Genomic DNA, 20131 nt, shown 5'->3' with positions numbered 1-20131 from the left:
AGTACCTGAAGACAAGTAGTTTATTTTCATTTGGATTCAGTGAATGCTAGGAAAAATACTTCTTCGCAGGCAAAGAGTGTAATTGAATAAAAATATGCAATTAGCTGCTCATGCACCTGTGGACACAAGTCATTGCAAAGAGAGAATGAAAGGCAGAAAAGATCAAGAAGAGAGTAGAGGAATATTTAAGGATCTGAAAATTAAAAAAAAGAGAACATGTCAATCACCTTCAAAAATGAAAGAGGAAAGCATGAAATATTTTAAAAATAAAATAAGCAAAGAAAAATAACCATAAGGGAAGCATTGGAGAATTATTTAGTGAGAAGTTGAGGTTTTCTTTGGCACGAGGCAAAAGGTTACATACAACAAGTAATAACAGCCCAAAATAACGCAAGCATAAAATGTATATCGATGTCAAGGAACAATTCCCAATGGGAATATGCTGGGGAATGGCTGCAGAATATTTTCCTAAGTGTAATAGTATTATTGCTGTTACTTGGTTCATTTAAAACTGGTTTGTGTGATATTTTAAAGCTTACAGATCCTGGATGCTTGGTTTCACACCATGAATGGTTATTTCATTTTTTAAAAAAGAACAAGATTATGTCTCAAGGTATCAAGTCACCTAGCCTTATTTCAATACATGGGCTCAGGCACAGTCCCTGGATCTCACTTCAGCACCCACCTCAGCCGGGCTCCCAGACCTTGTACTGAGAAGTGCTTGCTAAGGGTCTGCACTCCCCTGTCTGTGACCAGTCACTGGAGGGTCATGAACTTTCCTGGGCTCCAGCACAGGTCCTGCAGTGGATGTCTCGTCTTGGCCAGGGGTATGGGGATACCACATTGCCTGACAAATTTCCTAGCATTGGAGAACTGATTTGTGAAATATTTTAGAGGATTCTTTTTCAGTCTGGAGAAGAGGAGGCTGAGGGGAGACCTTATCGCTCTCTACAACTACCTGAAAGGGGGTTGTGGAGACGTGGGTGTTGGTCTCTTCTCCCAAGCAACTAGCGATAGAATGAGAGGAAATTGCCTCAAGTTGCACCAGGGGAGGTTTAGACTAGATGTTAGGAAAAATTGGTTTTCTGAGAGAGTGGTCAAGCATTGGACCAGGCTGCCCAGGGAGGTGGTGGAGTCACCATCATTGGAAGTGTTCAAAAAACTTGTGGACGTGGCACTTTGGGATATAGTTTATAGCGGGCACGGTGGTGTTGGGTTGATGGTTGGATTTGATGATATTAAAGGTCTTTTCCAACCTTAATGATTCTGTGATTCTGTGAACTTTACCTAGATCTTTTCAATGTGAGAAAATGAGGGAAAACTAGAGCATCTCAGGAGATTATCTAAGCTATAAAGTAATTTGTGCAGGAATACTTTCCCTCCACTCACCTGAAACTGGGCAAATGTGCAACCAGGAATACCAGTTTCACAGAGCCAGAAGACAGCAGACAAAGAGAAAACATGGCTCTGTTCTGTGGTTCTGGACTCTGCTTCTTTTTATATGTAACATAAAAATACAAAAAAAAACAGTAATGAGAAAGACGTGTATAGATGTTGCTTAACGGAAACAGAAAATGAATAAACAGTAAAGGCAAAGCTGAAGTGCTATAATTAATTTTCTTAAACCTTTGTGCAAGATTCTTTATCTTTGAACACTTGTTCCTTTGTGAAGGATAATGTTAACAGGATGCTCAGAGCGATCATTGCTAATGAGGAAATGTTAAATTCAAAATGAGAACAAGGAGTTTCAGGCTCAGGAATATGTATGCAGCTTTTATACCATGAACTCTTTGAGACACAGAGTGGGCACTAGATCTGGCAAAGAATGTAGACTGTACTGAATGTAGACTAAGTGCTATTCAATTGCCCCATAGCTTGCCCGAGTGTGACACATGCATACTAATAGTTTCTCTCAATAAGATGCTCTGGGTCTACAAATGTGTTCACTTGGATATGCTCAGAAGTGCCAAAACTCTATACAGATATCTTTTCATTATTCATTCCAAAGTCTTCTTAAAGTAGATATAGTGGAAACCGCCCCCCCCCCCCCCTGTTATTTTCTTTATTTGTATTCCTTTATGGGTAGATACATAGGTAGTTTGTCGTAGTTTGTCAATATTAAATATGTGAGACTAAATTGCTTCCCCACTTTTCTTAGATCAATAACCCTTGAAGGTGACTGATACAATATAAATTCATTGATAATTTGCATTTACTCTTTTACAGAGTGTTTATTTAACCACCTGTAGTTGTATAATTGTTCAACACACACCCTGGTGTGACATCATCTGCTGTGTAACAGGCACATTCCCTTTGCAATTTTAAGTGAGGGCTGAGAGAGATCAGGAAGGATCCAAAGCTAGGAAGAATGTCCATCTGTCCTAATAGGTATAATAATACTGTAGACACACTTCCATGCTTTCAGAGCGTAGAAAGATTGTGAAGTTGGAGAGGTGAAAAGGTAAAAAACCCACATCTTTTAGGTCTCACAAAACAGAGCCATTATAAATTTATAAATAATTTTGTTCTGGTTCCATTTGCCCCTCTCAAGGAAAAAGACAAAAAAAGAAAAAAAAAAAAAAAAAAGAAAACTAACAGAACAGTGAGTGTCCAAAACCTTGATAAAAGACTTTTCTCACAGAATTTGTACTCCGAATTTGCTAACACAAGAAATGTGGGTAGCACAGATAAGCCTTTTGCATTTTAGGTACTGAACCATTCTGCTTTGCCTTAAACTTTTGAAGCATCCAATAGTTTCTGTAGTTATGAGTGTAGCTTTAATATCAAATTTATAGAGCAGAGCTATTAAGGAGTTATTCAGACACTTATATTTTTCTTCAAAAAATGATGTTTCAGGAAAATGTAAAGCTGATTTCAAAGAAAGTTTCAGCTCTAATTATTTCTCTAAGCCAAAGCATTACTTTAAAAAAAGAAAAGGTTTAGTCTTTTATGTCAGAATAACCAACATTTTGTCATTAGGATATCAATCTCTCAGAGTATTATGATTTGTTTATACAGGAAAAGTTAATAGGCCTAATTCTACAGTGTACAGAAATCCACCCTCCACTCCCACCCCAATTTAAGTTTCTAAGTGGTGAAGAGAGCCAGTGTAGCTCTTGCTCCTGGGATCAAACTACTGTAACACTTACTATTGGGATCAGATGGGGATTCACTGGTTGCTGTTGCTCAGCTCTGGATCACTTTCTCCTTATTGTTCTTATTTAGCTTGCTTTGTGTCCGAAATCGAAATAAGGAATTCTTCACATACTCATGACTCCAGAGCTCTTGTCAATTAAGGGACTGTAATGCTGAGAGATGCGATCCCTTAATTTCTCCTTGAATCTTTAGTCTACTAGTATGCGATCTCCTTGCTGATTTTAGGCTAGAATTCAACTTACCTGCAGCCATCTGATAACTGGCTGTCTAGTCTAGGCTAGTCAGTGCAGAAATTCAGACTCCACCAGGCTGTCATTCACCTGAAGAGCTGTTGCATGATAATAGAAATTGCCCTCTGAAGGCAAGTTATCTCTCTCCATTGACTATGAAGACAGTTTATCCACCCTTCTTAAACTATTCTACTTTATAGGTGGAGATGAATCACATATTTTGTGTTTCTGTTTTCAAAACAAAAGATGGGAATAGTAACACATTCCTGCATCCACAGTCTTGTAAAGAGAAATTCATTACAAGGATGTGAGAAGCCATATGGTAATTACTGCCATCAAATAGATATTATAGAGAGCACTCATGCTTTTAAAAAGGATCACTTAAGAGCTTGGGCAAATACTGACTCTGATACAGCACTACAGCTTCAGGTCTGGCAAGGCTTGGGTAATCATAAACGCACCAGATGAAAAAGAATGAAGAATTAGAGTTACTGAAATAATTCTCCTTACTTCAGTTTAATGACTAAAAAATAATATATCTACACCTGTCTTACATGTTTTCTTCTTTAAGGGAAATGTAACTGGGTTGTATACTTCAGTATTGTCATGCTTCAAGTATCAAAAAATGAAAAAGAAAAAGGAAAAAATTTTTTGGTGACCAGTGGGAAGTTAAAAGGTTCACCTGTTGCAAAACTGGTGGGGGTCTCCAAGACCAGAAGAAATGTTTGATCCAGTACAGTTGGAATTTTAAATATTGGAGTGTCTCAGATCACTTGTTTAAGCTTGATATGTGGTAAGAGAAAACTAGGTAGAGGAGAGATCTCTGCATTTTCAGAAGTGACCTATAGTGTTATGCAACATTTTCCATTTCTTACTTTTAGATATCCTAAGTGAGAATAAGCAAGCACATTCTCTTCTGGGTCAGACTTCTTCAGACTGTACCCATTTAAATGACAAACCACTTTCATTTCACTGAACTTCCTGTTTCAGATTCATTGCCTACAGTAACTTGGCCCCCAGGTCCCAGTTTATTCAAGATCCATTCACTCCCAAGATAGTCCCAAACCACTAAAACTGGGTTTTCCCAAGCACACTGCTTGGAAAATAAATCCTTTGCTAATTTCTTAAACACATTTGTCTCCTTGGCCCTGAAACAGTTCTTATCCAAATCAATACTGGTATCAGGATAATTAAAATCTGCCATGTTTAAAGTTTTGGCATTCTTGCAGGTCTCTCTTATCTGTGAAACCGTTTCCTGACAGACTTTGCTTACTGCCCTTGAAATCCATGGCTACATTTTAAAATCATCTCGACACCATAGTATGCTGCTCTATTTAAAACCTTCTTAAATTAGATTAAATATTTTGAAAATTGATTAATCTTTTTCTCCCTTACCTACATTGACAATTATCTTCTCTTTTGTTGCCCACATCTGTCCTATCATTTTGATTTTCTTATCATTTTCCCAATTTAACCATGATTGTATTATTCCATTATTAAACTTTCATGGAAATGTATTTTTGGCTCAGAAATGTTGACATGTCATCTTGTTACAGTTGCATAGACAACAGTTTAACTCTCTTATTGAAATCCTCATTTGCACAGTACAACAGACAAAGCAGAATCCTATGTGGACAAGACACTGAATGCTTGGGTCCTGCTCAAAAAGTACTTTGGTATTTACTAACTTTAAACATGTTAACAATTTTATTGAGTTGAGATTATTAATATGCCAACATGTAGATGCCTGATTAAGTATCTTGCTGACTTGCCATCTCAGTTCTTGTGCAAAGGAGTTTAACTAGTACAATGACTACTGTCAACAACTGACATGTCAAGAGCTCCAGCTTTAAGAAGTAAAATAGTCCACATGTTGGTATCTAGACAGTTTTCCTATAAAATCGTCTTTTCTCACTTTGCCAATCTAAAAACTGGCCCAGGTAATTTTCCATATTAGCAGGAAAAAAAGAAAAATCAATACATGATTATAAAATTGCATTTCTTATCTTCTAGTGCTTGCGTTATCAGTAAAAAATCTAGTTATCACAAGCCATCCAACCTTCACAAGGTTAGCATGAATTTGCAGTACAGTAGTTGTATCTGTGCTATTTTTTATTATGGAACTGCTGCATGTACCTTTTAATTTGGTTGTCAGGGGAGACAGGAAGCAATAATTAAGGCTAAAAGATGGGGTATGGAAGCTTTATTAAAGGATATATTGAAGATGGGAATTTGATCTGAGAATTAGATTATGATTAGAGTTGTTAATGCAGCTGTGCCACTCTTGAGTGACAGAGCAGCAGATGAACTGAACAGGCAATTATAACTACAGGAGTCTCCCTAATCTTTACAATCCCAACCTCACAGTCACATCCATTTAAATTAATTTTCATGAAGGCTGCAAATTTACAGCTTCACCAGATTGGAAATTTGTTTGTTTATTATCCACAGGAAATATTTTTAAGGAAGTAAATAGCACTGAAAGCCATCTTGTTTTTCCGCTTGTCTTTTTAACTTGCAGAATTAATAATATGAGATTAATCTGAAGGCTGGTGCCTTTATGAAAACTGATTGATTCTCAGCAGCCCAGCATTATTATGATTATCTGTGGGAAGGTCAAAGGGAAGGCATGTAAAAGTCATAGCTGATTCATGAGTTCCCTATATTAAGCAGAAGATAAAAAAGGAGGCTTGTGTTGATCAGCGTTATAAGTGAGGAATCAGTCTTCATTGCATTACTAAAACTGAAATTCTAGGAAAAGGATTTTAAACAACTTTGGACATAGTTATTTAAAGATGTCTGTTGAGGAGAGATAGCAGTAGTTCATTACCATGCATGCTGAAAACCTATTCTAAGGAGTTCTTTGCTGCACAAAGATTAATTTACCACTACGTTTTTCCTCCTTCACTAGTAATATAAATAATGGTTGTTGCTTAAATTGGCATTATATTTTTATAGCCTAGTTTTGAATATACAAAAGAATATGCTGCAGAACTGCTCAGAATCTTGGAAATGGAAACCACAAAACAGTACTCTTCTGTTCCTTAGTTTTGTTTTGGAATGTCAATAATGAATGGAAGAAAGTATGAACATTTAAAAACTAGGCATTGTTTTCACAAAATGTGGAACAGATAGCTGTGGCAAGGAAAAATAAAACCTTGTCTTGTAAAAAACAGTGACAGAAAAAAATATTTCTCTACTGGTTGTCATTCCAGAACCCTGGAAGATAATTCCAGAAAATGATCATCTGCAGTTGCCAGATCAACAAAATATTTAAACACCTGGCTTTAAGCATGTAAAAACATCCATCCGAGAACAGTCAATAGATATGCCTAATCTTCCCAAATACTGAAATGTGTGCTGCAGCCCCGTCTTAAATCCCTGACAAAGTAAGACTCAATCACATATCTTCACTGCTGACTTGGTTTCCTTTGGAGGGAAATGTGGATCAGCATGCTGGCAGGAAGCTGTGGTACATCCTTACTATGTTTCTGGTCTGGTCATCTACGTGACAAGGTCATGTAAAACACCAGAATTTAGCCATAACCAAGGTAAAATCATAAATTCATATTATTTTAAAGAAAATTACTGAAACCTGCCATAGGAACAATGTTGATAGTACATCCTAAAATTTTTTTAATATCAATATTTTAAGTTACTCTCATTCTCAGTTGATCTGAGATGGAAGAGTAGGTGCCAGTGAAACAGAACACTTAATAAAAACAGCTGACGTGAATGGTTCCTGCAAAGATGCCATGCTGAAATATATGTATAAAAATATGAAAAATGGTGCTGGAATTAGACAAGCAAAATATATTAACAGTTGGAAGTATTGGGATTCCTTTTGTTATGACGTGTACTAATTTTTTCAGAAGATTAATGTATTTAACATTTGTACTTTTTCAAGATTTGGATTTATTTAAGAAATGTTGAATAATTGCTGTCATATTTGGAGTATTTACTTAGCAAGATAACCTGACTTCCTTGACCCTAGCTTTTTTGGGTCAAGGCTTCAAGGACAACATCTAACATATTTTCTTAGATGCTCTCCTTTAGTAGGAGGCCCCAAGGTTCGGCTTCTTTTGACTCAGAAAACATGTGGGATAATAGAAATATGACAAATTGGACACAAAAAATTTTTGAAAGTTTTTTGTAATTTAAATTTTTGCCAACTCCTAAATACTCAAACTGATTTCCTGTTGCAGAAACAAAAAGGTATTCATTGATCTAAAATATGATGGCAAAGATCAAACAGAGAATTAGTGTAACCTGAGTTGAGGGAGACCATGTTTGTCCGGATTTTTTGAGGAAAAATAATTCAAAAGCAATTTTGGCAATTATTTTAAGCAATTGTTTCATTTATTCATGTTGCTGGTTTTGATTCATAATTTGAAAACATTCATCACATCCTTAGTCAGTTCACATAGGTATGCTCAAGTGTCTAGAAAAAAAATCTGAAAAGCCTCTGCTTCCTTTATTTTATTTTCTCATCTCTCTTCCTGTCGTTGATTAACATTGTGCAATTATGACTCCTCAGTATTTCCTCCTATCCGAATATTAGTTGATTATTCTTGATGATAATGGATTGAGAACTGGGTTTATAAACTAAGTATATGAAGTATTTTATTCAAGAGGTTATGCCTGAACTTTTTAAACATCCTCAACTTACTTGGTAATTATATTATTTATAGAAGGTGAGCACTTATCAGCTGTTGCTATTAAAAAGTGTGGAGTGGATGAGTGATATTTTTTTCGTCCAGAAAGTATTGAATATTTTAAGTCTGAAGGCATAGGTTTTGTGTTGAGACATAGCTTCCTTGTTTAATGATAAGGAGCAATACTATTTAGCCGGCTGGAGTTTATGCTGCACGAGAGCCCTGTGCCGAACAGGAAAGAGACATGGACCACCACTTCCTTGATTCAGAGGGTTTTTCTGGGAGGAATTGTCATTACAGCTGCTGCATGTATTTTTGAGTGTCTCAGTGGACCTGGTACCACTGAAGGGTAAAGAATTGCTCCGGCTGCTCTTCCTGGGCTTCATGAGCAGGAAACATATGAAAGTGAGTTTGTCTTTGAGCATTTTCACCTGAATTATGGCTCCTTTGTAAGAAGGAGAAAAGAACCTTAAAGTGGCTTAGAATCTGATCCACACACCATATGTATTTATGTGTTAAACCACATTTGTAGGTTGGGAACATTCAGTCTCATGTCTTTACAAATTATAGTTTCTCCGATAGGAAGTTTGCAAGGCCCAATACAAAGCTCAGGAATAACAGTGGGAAATCCACACTAGCAGACTGGTAGGTCAATTCATGATATCTTAGAATACGTATCTGGAGACAACTTTATCAATTGTCATTATGCATTGCATTTTTAAAGTTTGGGTTTTTCTAATGTGTAGCAACTAATACTGAAATAAATATGTGGTTATCTTATTTATGGGTTAAAACCAAACACATCTGAGTATTTTTATTCTGTGCCATTGACACCTGGTCTCTTCACTTACTATGATAAAAATCCATTGCCCATCTGCATGAGTTATATTGAAGATTTCTGACATCAGCTGTAAGATGCAATGGAAGGGTCAACACACTGTTGGATGTACAAATCCGTGCTGATTTCATTACAATAATAGTTTAACTTAATACTGATATCATCAACAAAAAATTATAGGTCAATATCCAGCTTTTGAGATTGTAATCAGTAAAATACAGAGTACTTTATTCAATTCTCTCATTCAATTCTCTTTATTCAAACTCTCATTCCAAAAAACCCCAGAAGTCAAACCTCAGATTTACATCTTGAGACAGAGATACACACATTAGCAGAGGGACAACTTCTCTGAATAAAGGAAGGCAAAACCATCCTTGGTGTTACCTAAAGGTTGTTCTTTGTGAGGATACATGTAGGTTACTGCTCAGTTTAGGGACTTTTATGTTTTGATGTGCCTTTCCACTCAATCCATGTAAGGTACAGGTTTCTTCAATGTAAACAAATGATTTAAATCCATTTAGGTACTAGGTATTTAGGTGCTTTTGAAAGTGCAACTAGGTAAATACCTTTTTATCTGCTCTCAAAGCTTTCTCAAAGCAGAGAATATATTTATTGATTAATACAGATGAAATAGCCAGGGTAGAATCCAGCTGATTACATCACCAGGTATTTTTTAATTTCTTTTAGTCTCTTGATCCTTCAGAAAGCTGCTTCTCTGCATACTTCCAATCACCCAATGATCAACTCCAGATCTTCAAATCTCCTAGTTTAGTCTATGCATCTAATTTGAGAGAGAGAAACTGAACACAAAACTAGCAGTATTTTAAGTGTGCAAAAACCCCAGGACAGACTTCTAAAATGAATGCTGCCCAACAACAAGCTTCCTTCTGATGGCGTGATTAATTTATTGTTTATGATAGATCTTCAGGGGAAAAAAAAATCTTTTTGTATTTTTACAACCTCAACAGCAATGGGAGATATGAACCTGATCTGAACCAGGGGCTTGCAGATAATACTGAAACAAGGATACAGGCAGAAATGAAGCAGTGACAGTAACTTTGAAAATCTCCTGACATATTTAAGAGGAAGAAAAACTAGCATATTATACCTTAAAGAGTCAGTGAAACTATGATATTTACTATGTTCAGTATTTAAAAGCAAACAGAAACCAGGTGGCACATAAGATTTATAGCTGCATGTGCATTTCTGTATTTACAGTAAGACAGGAAGCCAGTTATGCCACATATTTTTCTGTTAAGACAGTATTTTTATTTTAGTTTTCTATGGTAATTGAATTGTGCTACCTTACAGGCAAAGAGGTAGTATATCTTACAGTTATTCTCATTTCTGTATAAGTGTAAAGGGATTCTTCACCACAAGTTAGAGCTGAAATAATGTCCTCACACTCAGCATCACCTAGGTATTTTAGGCATTTCTAGAAGGCAAATTGATTGTACCTTTTTTTTATAAATTAGAAGACTTGGTATGTTTGAGATATGTAAATCACAACACACATATTAAAAAATCACAGAATAGTAATAATGAGGTGTATCATAATTGTTAACAATTAATGATTAATCTATTCAGTAGAAAAGAGTGAATCATGCAGCTCAGTAATTCCAGGGTTAAAGTGTTCAATTAGCACATATTACGAAATATCTGCAATAAATTCAAGTAATTATGTTATTAAGCAGTTCCTCATCTATTGAATTAATTAAACTTTATGTTCATTTCGTAACCTCTTTAGACACCCTCAGCTACTGCAGATTTAATCCTCTTTGAACCTTTCTATATTTAGTTTTCTGAAGATTGACTAAGACCAATCACTCAGTGCCGTAAGAATGAGATTGTTTTCTCACTTCATTATACTATTCTTTTCCCACACATGCCACCTCTTTTTTGCCCCCAGGGTTGCAAAATCAGACAAGTTGTGTTAAAGTCTCATAAAGCTCTATAAATGAGAAGTACTATCCCATATGTATAGGAGGTTTTGTCAGATTGCAATATATTGTCATTGATTTGTTTTTTCGTTTTCTTTTAAGGGCTGTGTCATCTTGCTTATTAATCTGATATTAATATCAGTAGTACAGTTAATCGGAATAAAAAAAAAATTATGAGCCGTGCCTTCTCTCCTACAAGGCAACAAAGCTTGTATTTTCCCAATATTTTGCTGTCAGTACAGATTGCTATGACTGTTCAGTATCTAAAGAAAAAATAAATGTCTATACCAGATGGAATCAACTTGTTTAGATGCCTAACTTCCAGAATCCAGATTTTTGCATGTCATCATCAGTAAGAGAAGTAAACATATCATTGTGTCTAGCATTAAAAAAATAGATTATTATACATTATCTGAAGGAAAACAAAGAAATCAGTAAGTAACTGACCTCTGTTGTTCTGCTGTCTTGACTTGTTATGGCATTATTCAGTACCATTACTTGTTGCTCTACTTGAGAAGAATTGATGCCCCTTGTGTTGAGATGAAGGGCATTGTGACAACAAAACTGCAAAATCTGTGTCTTTTTCCAAAAGAGGTAGGAATTCTCTTTGCACCTTTTGCAACAGGAGAGCAATTGTTACTTGTCTCTAATTCATACGCTTGTTATGTTGTGTTGGAAGCAAGGATAGGCATTCTGCACAACTTCATACATTGCATAATTACTTTTATTTGGGGGGGGAAAGATCATAGCTATAAAATTAAACATAACTTACAGTACTGGAATAAGTGGGAAACTGAATCTGATACTGAGTTTCTAAATGCAAAAAATACAGTCATACTATGTTGTTCTTAACAAAGAAATTGAAAATTAATTAAACAAAATCCTTTTTCTATGTCCTTAAGTCTATCTTTATTCATTAATGTACTAAATTAAGTATTACTGAATAAGAATAGAAAGCTGGTGGTCTTGTAAGCTCTAATTTGTAACAATTCTGCATTTTTTATTTACACAGGAGCAAAGAAGACACCTTAAAATTTACAGAAATGGGAAGTACATTTTATTTGCCATGCTGTAATTCAGAAATGGCTGAACAAGTGCTGGAACAAAATTCAAAGGCTTTCAAATAGTCATGGATATTTAAAAAAATAAGGGAGATATAATTAAAGACTTGAGAGAATTTTAGCTGGCAATGGATTTAAAGTTCTCATTATTCCAAAGAAAATAAAAACCACCCAAAAGCATACTATTTAGATGACTAGCTAGATTACAAAATTCTATGTTCTTCACATAAGCTGTAAGTAAATTGACTGGAAATACTTATTAAGTGTATTTTCATTTCAGTTTCTGGAGACCAAATATTGTCTCAATAACTTAATCATTTTGCCTAAATTTGTGTCAGGACAGATTCACTCGATGTGAGACAGAAATTTCAATTAAACGTAAACTTGAGAAATATTCCCTGCAATCTCTTTTTATAGCAAAGTGTCTCACCTTCACAGATTGTCTTGAATTTCTTTGAATACGTCCACCCCCACCAAGGCATGGAGGATATTTTTTATTTTGTGGAAAATTATTTCCTGGCAACTTTTAAATCCCATATTTATCATGTTTTATCTTATTTGTGTGGAAATTTTATTTATTTATTTTTATGGGGTGATAAAATCCTGCAGGCTTTAGATAAATTCATGGCATGTTGTCAATTAATTTATTGGATTCCAATTCTGGTCACTCTTACTTTTAAATATGTTGTAATTCAAGAAAAGAGCAAACTGGTCAACTGTCGTGGTTTAGCCCCAGCCGGCAACTGAGCGTGACGCAGCCACTTGCTCACCTCTGCCCCACCAGGTGGGATGTGGGAGAGAATCGGAAAAAAACTCAGAGGGTGAGATAAAGCAATTTAATAGGACAGCAAAGGAAGAGGAAATAGTAATATAACAACAATAACAACAACAATAAAGGAATATACAAAACCAAGCGATGGCCGATGCAGTAACTGCTCATCGCCCGGTGATCGAGCAGCGATTCCCGCCCCCGCCCAACTCCGGTTCGTACCCCGAGCACGACATTACGTGGTGGGAACGTCCCTTCGGCCAGGCTGGGCCGGGGTCCCGGCTGTGCCCCCTCCCGGCTGCTTGTGCCCCTCCCCGCTGGCCGAGCGCGGGAGCTGAACAGCCCGTGACTGAGCATAAGCACCACAACTGCTCAGCAACAACCAAACCATCGGTGTGGTATCGGCGTTATTCTCACACCAAATCCAGAACACAGCACCGTACCAGCTCTTAGGAAGAAAATCAACTCTATCCCAGTACGGCATCAAACACTGACTGGCAAGAAGGAAATTTTGCTGATTCTGAACTCTGTGATCTTCAAAGAAACAAACCCAAAGCCGCTCCTATGTTGCTACAATTTGGGGCATTTCTTGAGGCTTCTTTCCAAGTATTATATCAAAAGTGGAACTTGTAACAGCCCTGAGAACACAGGGTCACAACATTCTGATTAGCCTGTGATATTCTCACACTGAGAAAGGTTTGTACCTGCTTCTGGAAGCAGCCATCAAGTTGTACATTGAACAAGAGCGAGACATAGCATAGGAATAGATAGAGCCAAAAAAATGCTGCTTTGCACAATAACAAAAACAGTGAGTTAACACCACTAAACTTCATTTTGCGTGTAGTTATGTTTATCAATATAAGGGAAAAATCTGTAAATCATTGAGTTTTCTTGTGGATAACAGTGTCTAAGTAACTTCGCTAAAGCAGGCACTTGAAAAATCACTCTTTTTTTGCTAATGATTCCTGTATCTAGATGACAGATCAGGATCTTCAAATCACCAAATTGCAACTGCACTTTAATCAGCAAGATCCTCAAGGAGACCGAGTATCCAGGCAACCATGCAGAAAAGAAGCAGCAAAGGAAATTGCTCAGCTCTGTAGTCGGCTAGAGGAGACCTTTGAAAAGTTGGAATTAATGTAGATTAAAAGTCAAGCTGCGGCTTTTCAGGTCTGTCTGGCTGCTGTAGGGCTGTGTGCAGGAGCCAAGGGACGGCTTTCTGCCCGAGGTGCATGGACTTCCTCTGGAAGGAGCAATGTCCTCCATTTCTGATTGTGCCATCTTTCAAAAAACATTAAGGTACACTTCCCCTTGCTCTTACTCAGCTTCTCTGGACTCAGACCTCTTTGTTCCCTTCTCTTTATCCAGGGTGAACACTGGAGCTGAGACCTGTGGCATACCACCAAGGTCTGTATTTTCAACATGAGGTAATTCCCTCACAGCTTAATGGGAGTTAGGAAATTCACAGCCATGTGTGCCTTTAGTAATGTCTCTTCATGATGACCACAGTAAAGAGTATTTCACACATATACCCACCAAGCATTTAGAAATATCTAATTCCACAGTTACCATAACTTTTTCTAATGTTTACTCCAAAAGAAAAATTGCCTCATGCTTGTTGCTACCATTAGATTTCCAACAGTGACAACAGTGGAACTATTTCATATTTATTTGAATGTTATTTAGAGCAAGATTTAGTCCATAACACCTAAGAAATTGTCTCAGAATGTGCACTGATGGATTAAGCCCTGAAAGTAGAATATAACCTTACTATATCACAGGAAAGTATCCCTTAGTTAAATGGTATTCTTTAAAGCTTTGTTGGGAAATAAGATACTTGGTCAAAATATTTTCTGCTGATCTAAGTCCCTTGTCAGTAGCACTGAAAGATGAAACTCTTTCCCAGCTCACCTTCTGATGTAGTGAATTGTCTTTGAAACCTTCAGTAAAGCAAGACACAAGAACTGACATAATAAATATAATTAGGCTGATTTAAAAAATAACTAAATTTTAGTGCTTTTGTTGTGTGTTTAAATAACTAAATTTTAGTGCATTTTTTGTGTGTTTACAAGGAAAATATTGATTTGACATAACACAAACTGTAGGTTTGTAAAGTGCTGTAAGGAGTAACAGTGGAAATACGCACTGCACCAGGCTGATTTCCCTTGTTTGGTGACATTTGCAGTTTTTTGAGAAGTAAGATACTGAGATTGTCTTTCCAGCTGAAAAGAAATTGTTTCAGTGGCAGACACCACTGATCAGTTTATCCCCAATCTCAGCTGGGGCCCATCCATGCCAATGTATAACTAAGCTCAGAATATTTGTAGTGTCTATGTTAATGAGCCCAGGAGGTCTCAACCAACTCTTCTGTTGGCTCTTGAAATAAGCAAAGAGGAGCAGAAACAGCTGAGGAGCAGTCAAGTATGGCAGAAATATGCTTCACAAGGAGGATCAAACCCACGGTGTGACAGGAATGCTTAGAAAAATCTGGGACTGAAAAACAGTAAGAAATCACGGCATAGAGCCCCCTGTGCTGTAAAGAATGAAATTAAAGGATGTAGTTGGCAATACCTTGACTAAGGAGAGGCAAGGAAGATCGTGGGTGGGTGCACAGAGTGGAAGAGGTAAGAAGCGCTGTGGGGAGAAGGCCACGAAGGGAGGGTGCAAAACACCCATGCTCTGTGTCAGTCACACTCTGAGGGACCCACACGTAGTGAGTGGCAATTGAAAGGCGTGCATTGCGCTCCTGCTGTTTTTGGATTCTCCATACTTCAGTTCTCTGTTCATCAAGTTGAGGTAAGCCAGTGGGCTCATATGGTTCAGTCATGCCTCTGAGCCTGCTACATGTATTGAACAGTATTGTGTCCAGTGTCCTCTACTTCATGATGAAATAGGCAACTAGACACACACAGCTGCCTCATCTATAAACACACAACCTATAAATAATATGATTATAGCAATGGGAATAACAGAGCGTCCATCTTTATGCCAAGTGGGAGGGGGCGCTGTCAAGATTTTGGAGAATAATTCTATCCTCTATGGAAAGACATGAGCTCTTTCCTATTAATTTTCATCATCAAAGATATTTCAACGTGAAAGAGTTCTAATTTCACTGTTGTATTATTTTATAGCCTAAATGGATCTTAATAACAGTCTATGGGCTAAGAGCCACTGCCTCACCCCTGTGCCTGGGAAGATCATGGAACAGATTGTCCTGGAAGCTTGGCTAAGGAACATGGAGGACAGGGAGGTGATTTGAGACAGGCAGCATGGCTTCACCAGGGGCAAGTCCTGCTTAATCAACCTGGTGGTCTTCTGTGATGGAATGACCACACCAGTGGACAAGGGAAGAGCTACGGATGTCATCTATCAGGATTTCTGTAAGGCCTTTGACATGGTCTCCCACAACATACTTAATTGGAGGGATATGGATGGACGAATGGACTGTTCAGTGGATGAAGGAATTGGTTGGATGGTCACATTCGGAGGGTAGTGGTTAATGGCTCAATGTCCGGATGGAGATCAGTGACGAGTGGTGTCGCTCAGGGGCCCATATTGGGACCGGTACGCTTTAATATTTTCATCAGTGGTATCGACAGTGGGATGGAGTGCACCCTCAGCAAGTTTGCAAATGACACCAAGCTGGGTGGTGCAGTTGACACACCAGATGGACAGGATGCCATCCAGAGGGACTTGGACAGGCTCGAGGCATGGGCCCATGTGAACCTCATGAGGTTCAACAATGCCAAGAGCAGGGTCCTGTCCCTGGGTCAGGGCAACCCCCGTATCGATACAGGCTTGGAGATGAAGAGGTTGAGAGCAGCCCTGCTGAGAAAGACTTGGCAGTACTGGTGGATGAAAAGTTGGACATGAGCCGACAACATGAGCTCACAGCCCAGAAGGTCAACCATATCCTGAGCTGCATCCAAAGCAGCGTGGCCAGCAGGTCAAGGGATGGGATTCTGCCCCTCTACTCCACTCTGCTGAGATCCTACCTGGAGTACTGCATCAAGCTCTGGAGCCCCCAGCACAGGAAAGACACAAACCTGTTGGAACCGGTCCAGAGGAGGCCATCAAAATAATCAGAGGGATGGAACACCTCTCCTATGAGGACAGGTTGAGAAAGTTGACGTTGTTCAGCCTGGAGAAGAGAAGACTCCAGGGAGACCTTCTTGCAGCCTTCCAGTGCTTACAGGGTGCTTATAAGAAAGATGGGAACAGACTTTTTAGCAGGGCCTGTTGTGATAGGAGAAGGGCTAATGGTCTTAAACTAAAAGAGGGAAGATTTAGACTAGATCTAAGGCAGACATTTTTGACAATGAAGGTGGTGAAACACTGGCACAGGTTGCCCAGAGAGGTGGTAGATGCCCCATCCCCAGAAACATTCAAGGGCAGGTTGGACGGAGCTCTGAGCAACCTGATCTACTTGCAGATGTCCCTGCTCATTGCAGGGGGGTTGGAATAGATGACCTTTAAAGGTCTCTCCCAACCCAAAGTATTCTATGATTCTGTGATTCTGTCATTCTATGATTCTATATTAAGGATATGGAAACTCTACACCTCAAGGGTGTAGTGGTGGCAAATTGTACCATCATGTAAAAAACATCTGGGCTTTTGCTTTTCTATGAAAAGCAAAGACAATCTGTAGACTGATGCAGTTGTGTTTTCCTGGATTCTTTCAGAGGGAGCATATCTGCTATACAGCTGTTTTTTTCTACAACTAGGAAAGTTTTTCTGTTATGTACAGTATCAAACATTACAATAAAACATCCAAAAACTCCTATAGCTGGAGGTGGGATCACATGGCAGCTAGTATCCTGAGTCTCAGCAAATGAAGAGATTAGCAAAATGTTTAAATAAATGGAAGTGCTTCTGCAAGAAGACAGAAAAGATGATAGCCATTGAAAGAAACAAATTGCAAAGCTACAGTCTACAATCTAATCTTATAAACATCTTGATATAGTTATTAGTACAATTCTCATCTGCATCTGCATACAAAAACATTCAGAAGCACCAAAATTAATGAAATGATAAAGTCTTTCTTAAAAAAATTGAGGTGAATTACTTCTGTGCATTAAAGAAATAAAGGGTCATGAGGTTTCTTTACATATTTGCAAAAATTACAAAATGCATACATTTAGAGAGTCTGACAAATTTATTTTTTCAAATTTGTTTGCATTAGAAAGATTTCTAGAAATTATTGCAATTCCTTCTCTTGCAGAATGTACTAGATATAAATGGCTTATATGCTTTTTACAATCTGCTCATTTATTTTCTATACTAAGAAATAACTGTATATAACGGCTGAAGAATGTGTTTTTCTAATGCTGCTATTAGTCCCTTTCTGATTTTATCTCATATTTCACTATACCTGGAGTTCACCCTGGGAGGTATCTATGTTCTCTTTTCCAATAGACCTATGAAACATTTTTTTTTGAACAATTGAGGCATTAGCTCATCATTCCTACGTACTATTTAGCAAGTTCCCTGCCTCCCCATATTTTAATCTGGAAAAAAAACTATTTTCACTTTTTGCACTGAAGTCCTTTTCATTCTTAAAACAGTGGTGTCATTCAGCCAAGGGCTGGTTAGTGACAGGTCTAAGGTAAATCAGATCAATCAGCCGTGATTTCAGGAATGAAAGGTGTCTTCTTGTGTGAGAGATGTCAGTGTTAAATCATTAACTCTGTGCATCGGTATTAAAGAATAAAAAAGCTGATTCTGTCGTTCTTACCTTATAGCACTTCAGCAGCATTCAATGGCAGAAATCTGCAGTGTTATTTATTAGTTCCAGTAACCCAGGGGTTCTTTTTTATTTTAGTCAGCGAGCTGTGAATCACCTACCGGGCATCTGACATGTACTGTGGGAATTCAGGGATTTAAGACAAATTAAAGTCAGTTATTAGAGTCTCATCTTAGAATCTGTATTTGTTTATAGGCTACTTAGCAGCTATGAGTAGAGATTTACAAACTGAAAGATATTTTACATGTACATCAAACACAAATTTACTAAAATAGACTGGTTAATGAAGTTAACTCCTGGAATTACTCTATCTACTGAAAGGCAAAGCCTGTTTAATTGTGGTAATGAGATACTTGATGAGAGTCAGGGCACTTGAGGCACAAGCGAGTGTTTTAATACCATGAATATGTCTGCTGGAATGCTGTGCTGTTGAAGCATAAATAGTATCTCAAGATATTTTCTGATTGGTTTTGCTTTGCAATGCACAGAATTTCTTCCTCACAACAATATTTGTGATTGCAAAAGGCCTAGGCTCCGTAAGAATGTTCATTAATGAGCTTGTAGACACTAACAAATATTTTTTTCATTTTACCATTACATATTTAAGGACTGCAAAGAAGCAAAGTTTTTGGTTTTGAAAGTTTTAAACGTTTTTGAAAACATAATTTATTATGAAATCCATGCTTTAAATGAACAACTAAAAGTTAACCTGAATTTTATGTTTGACTCTGTCAAACTTTTGTCCTTCATGTTGTTATTGTAGATCAATGGATTCAGAGGCGTCTTCTCAGGCTATATGCGTTACCTAAGCAGCTGATCACTCCATGGTGTCTGTCAGGGCAAGGCAATGTTTGGAATTTGCAGAAGAGGTGCTGCTGGACATAGCAATAATACCTCTGTGACACCTGGAATTCCTACTGATATACAATACAAAGCTTTGGATTAAAATAATTTGCTACCACTTCCAAATGGCAAATTGTCTAACTACAGTGTTTCTTGTATAGAGGTATGCAAAATAAGACAAACACTGCATATTTTAATTGTACTAAGCACACAAAAACTTGGCAAGGAACATGACTTTGCAAACATAATTACTGTTATGTATATTAAAAGTGTGCCTAGGAACCATCAGAAAAGACAGCTTTACCTTGCTAATAACAGGTAACGGGACACTTGCTACTTCATATACCTTCAGAGGCAAGTGTCAAATAAAACATAGCAGGAGAGATAAAGGCAGAAATTATACAAACAAACCTTGAAATAGAATCACACCACTGTAAGTGAGACTGCAAATTTCTGTAGGAAATACCCGCTACACCTTTTTTTAAACAGTGTTCTCTATGTCAGAAATAACAGAAGTCCTGGTCTTCTGAAGTATGTGACTGCATGAAGGCATAAGGAGCCCTACTGTAGTCATATTCATATTTTAGACTGATAACCATGATGGGGAAACAGTGTTAGAAGCCATGCAGAAACAGCAGATAAACAGCAGAAACAGACATAAATGTCAAACTTTGCATTTTCATTTCAGTACATAAAGAAGAGTAATCCCTCACTCGGTGTCCTAGTGACAAGATTTATTGCATATATTGCTGGACACCTAAGATGGTTTGGGGTTACAGTATTCTGAGAAATAGCAAATGAGAGATCTCAAGTGTATGAGTAACGTAGATGAAAGATTGTATTTAGGTTAGACATTGGGAAATAATTCCTAGGTGTAGGGACAGATGAGTGCTGGG

Source organism: Phaethon aethereus (assembly GCF_964289735.1).
Source record: "Phaethon aethereus genome assembly, chromosome: 2".
Lineage (NCBI taxonomy): Eukaryota > Metazoa > Chordata > Aves > Phaethontiformes > Phaethontidae > Phaethon > Phaethon aethereus.
The sequence above is the reverse complement of the archived record's forward strand: the minus strand, read 5'-3'. Positions refer to the sequence as shown.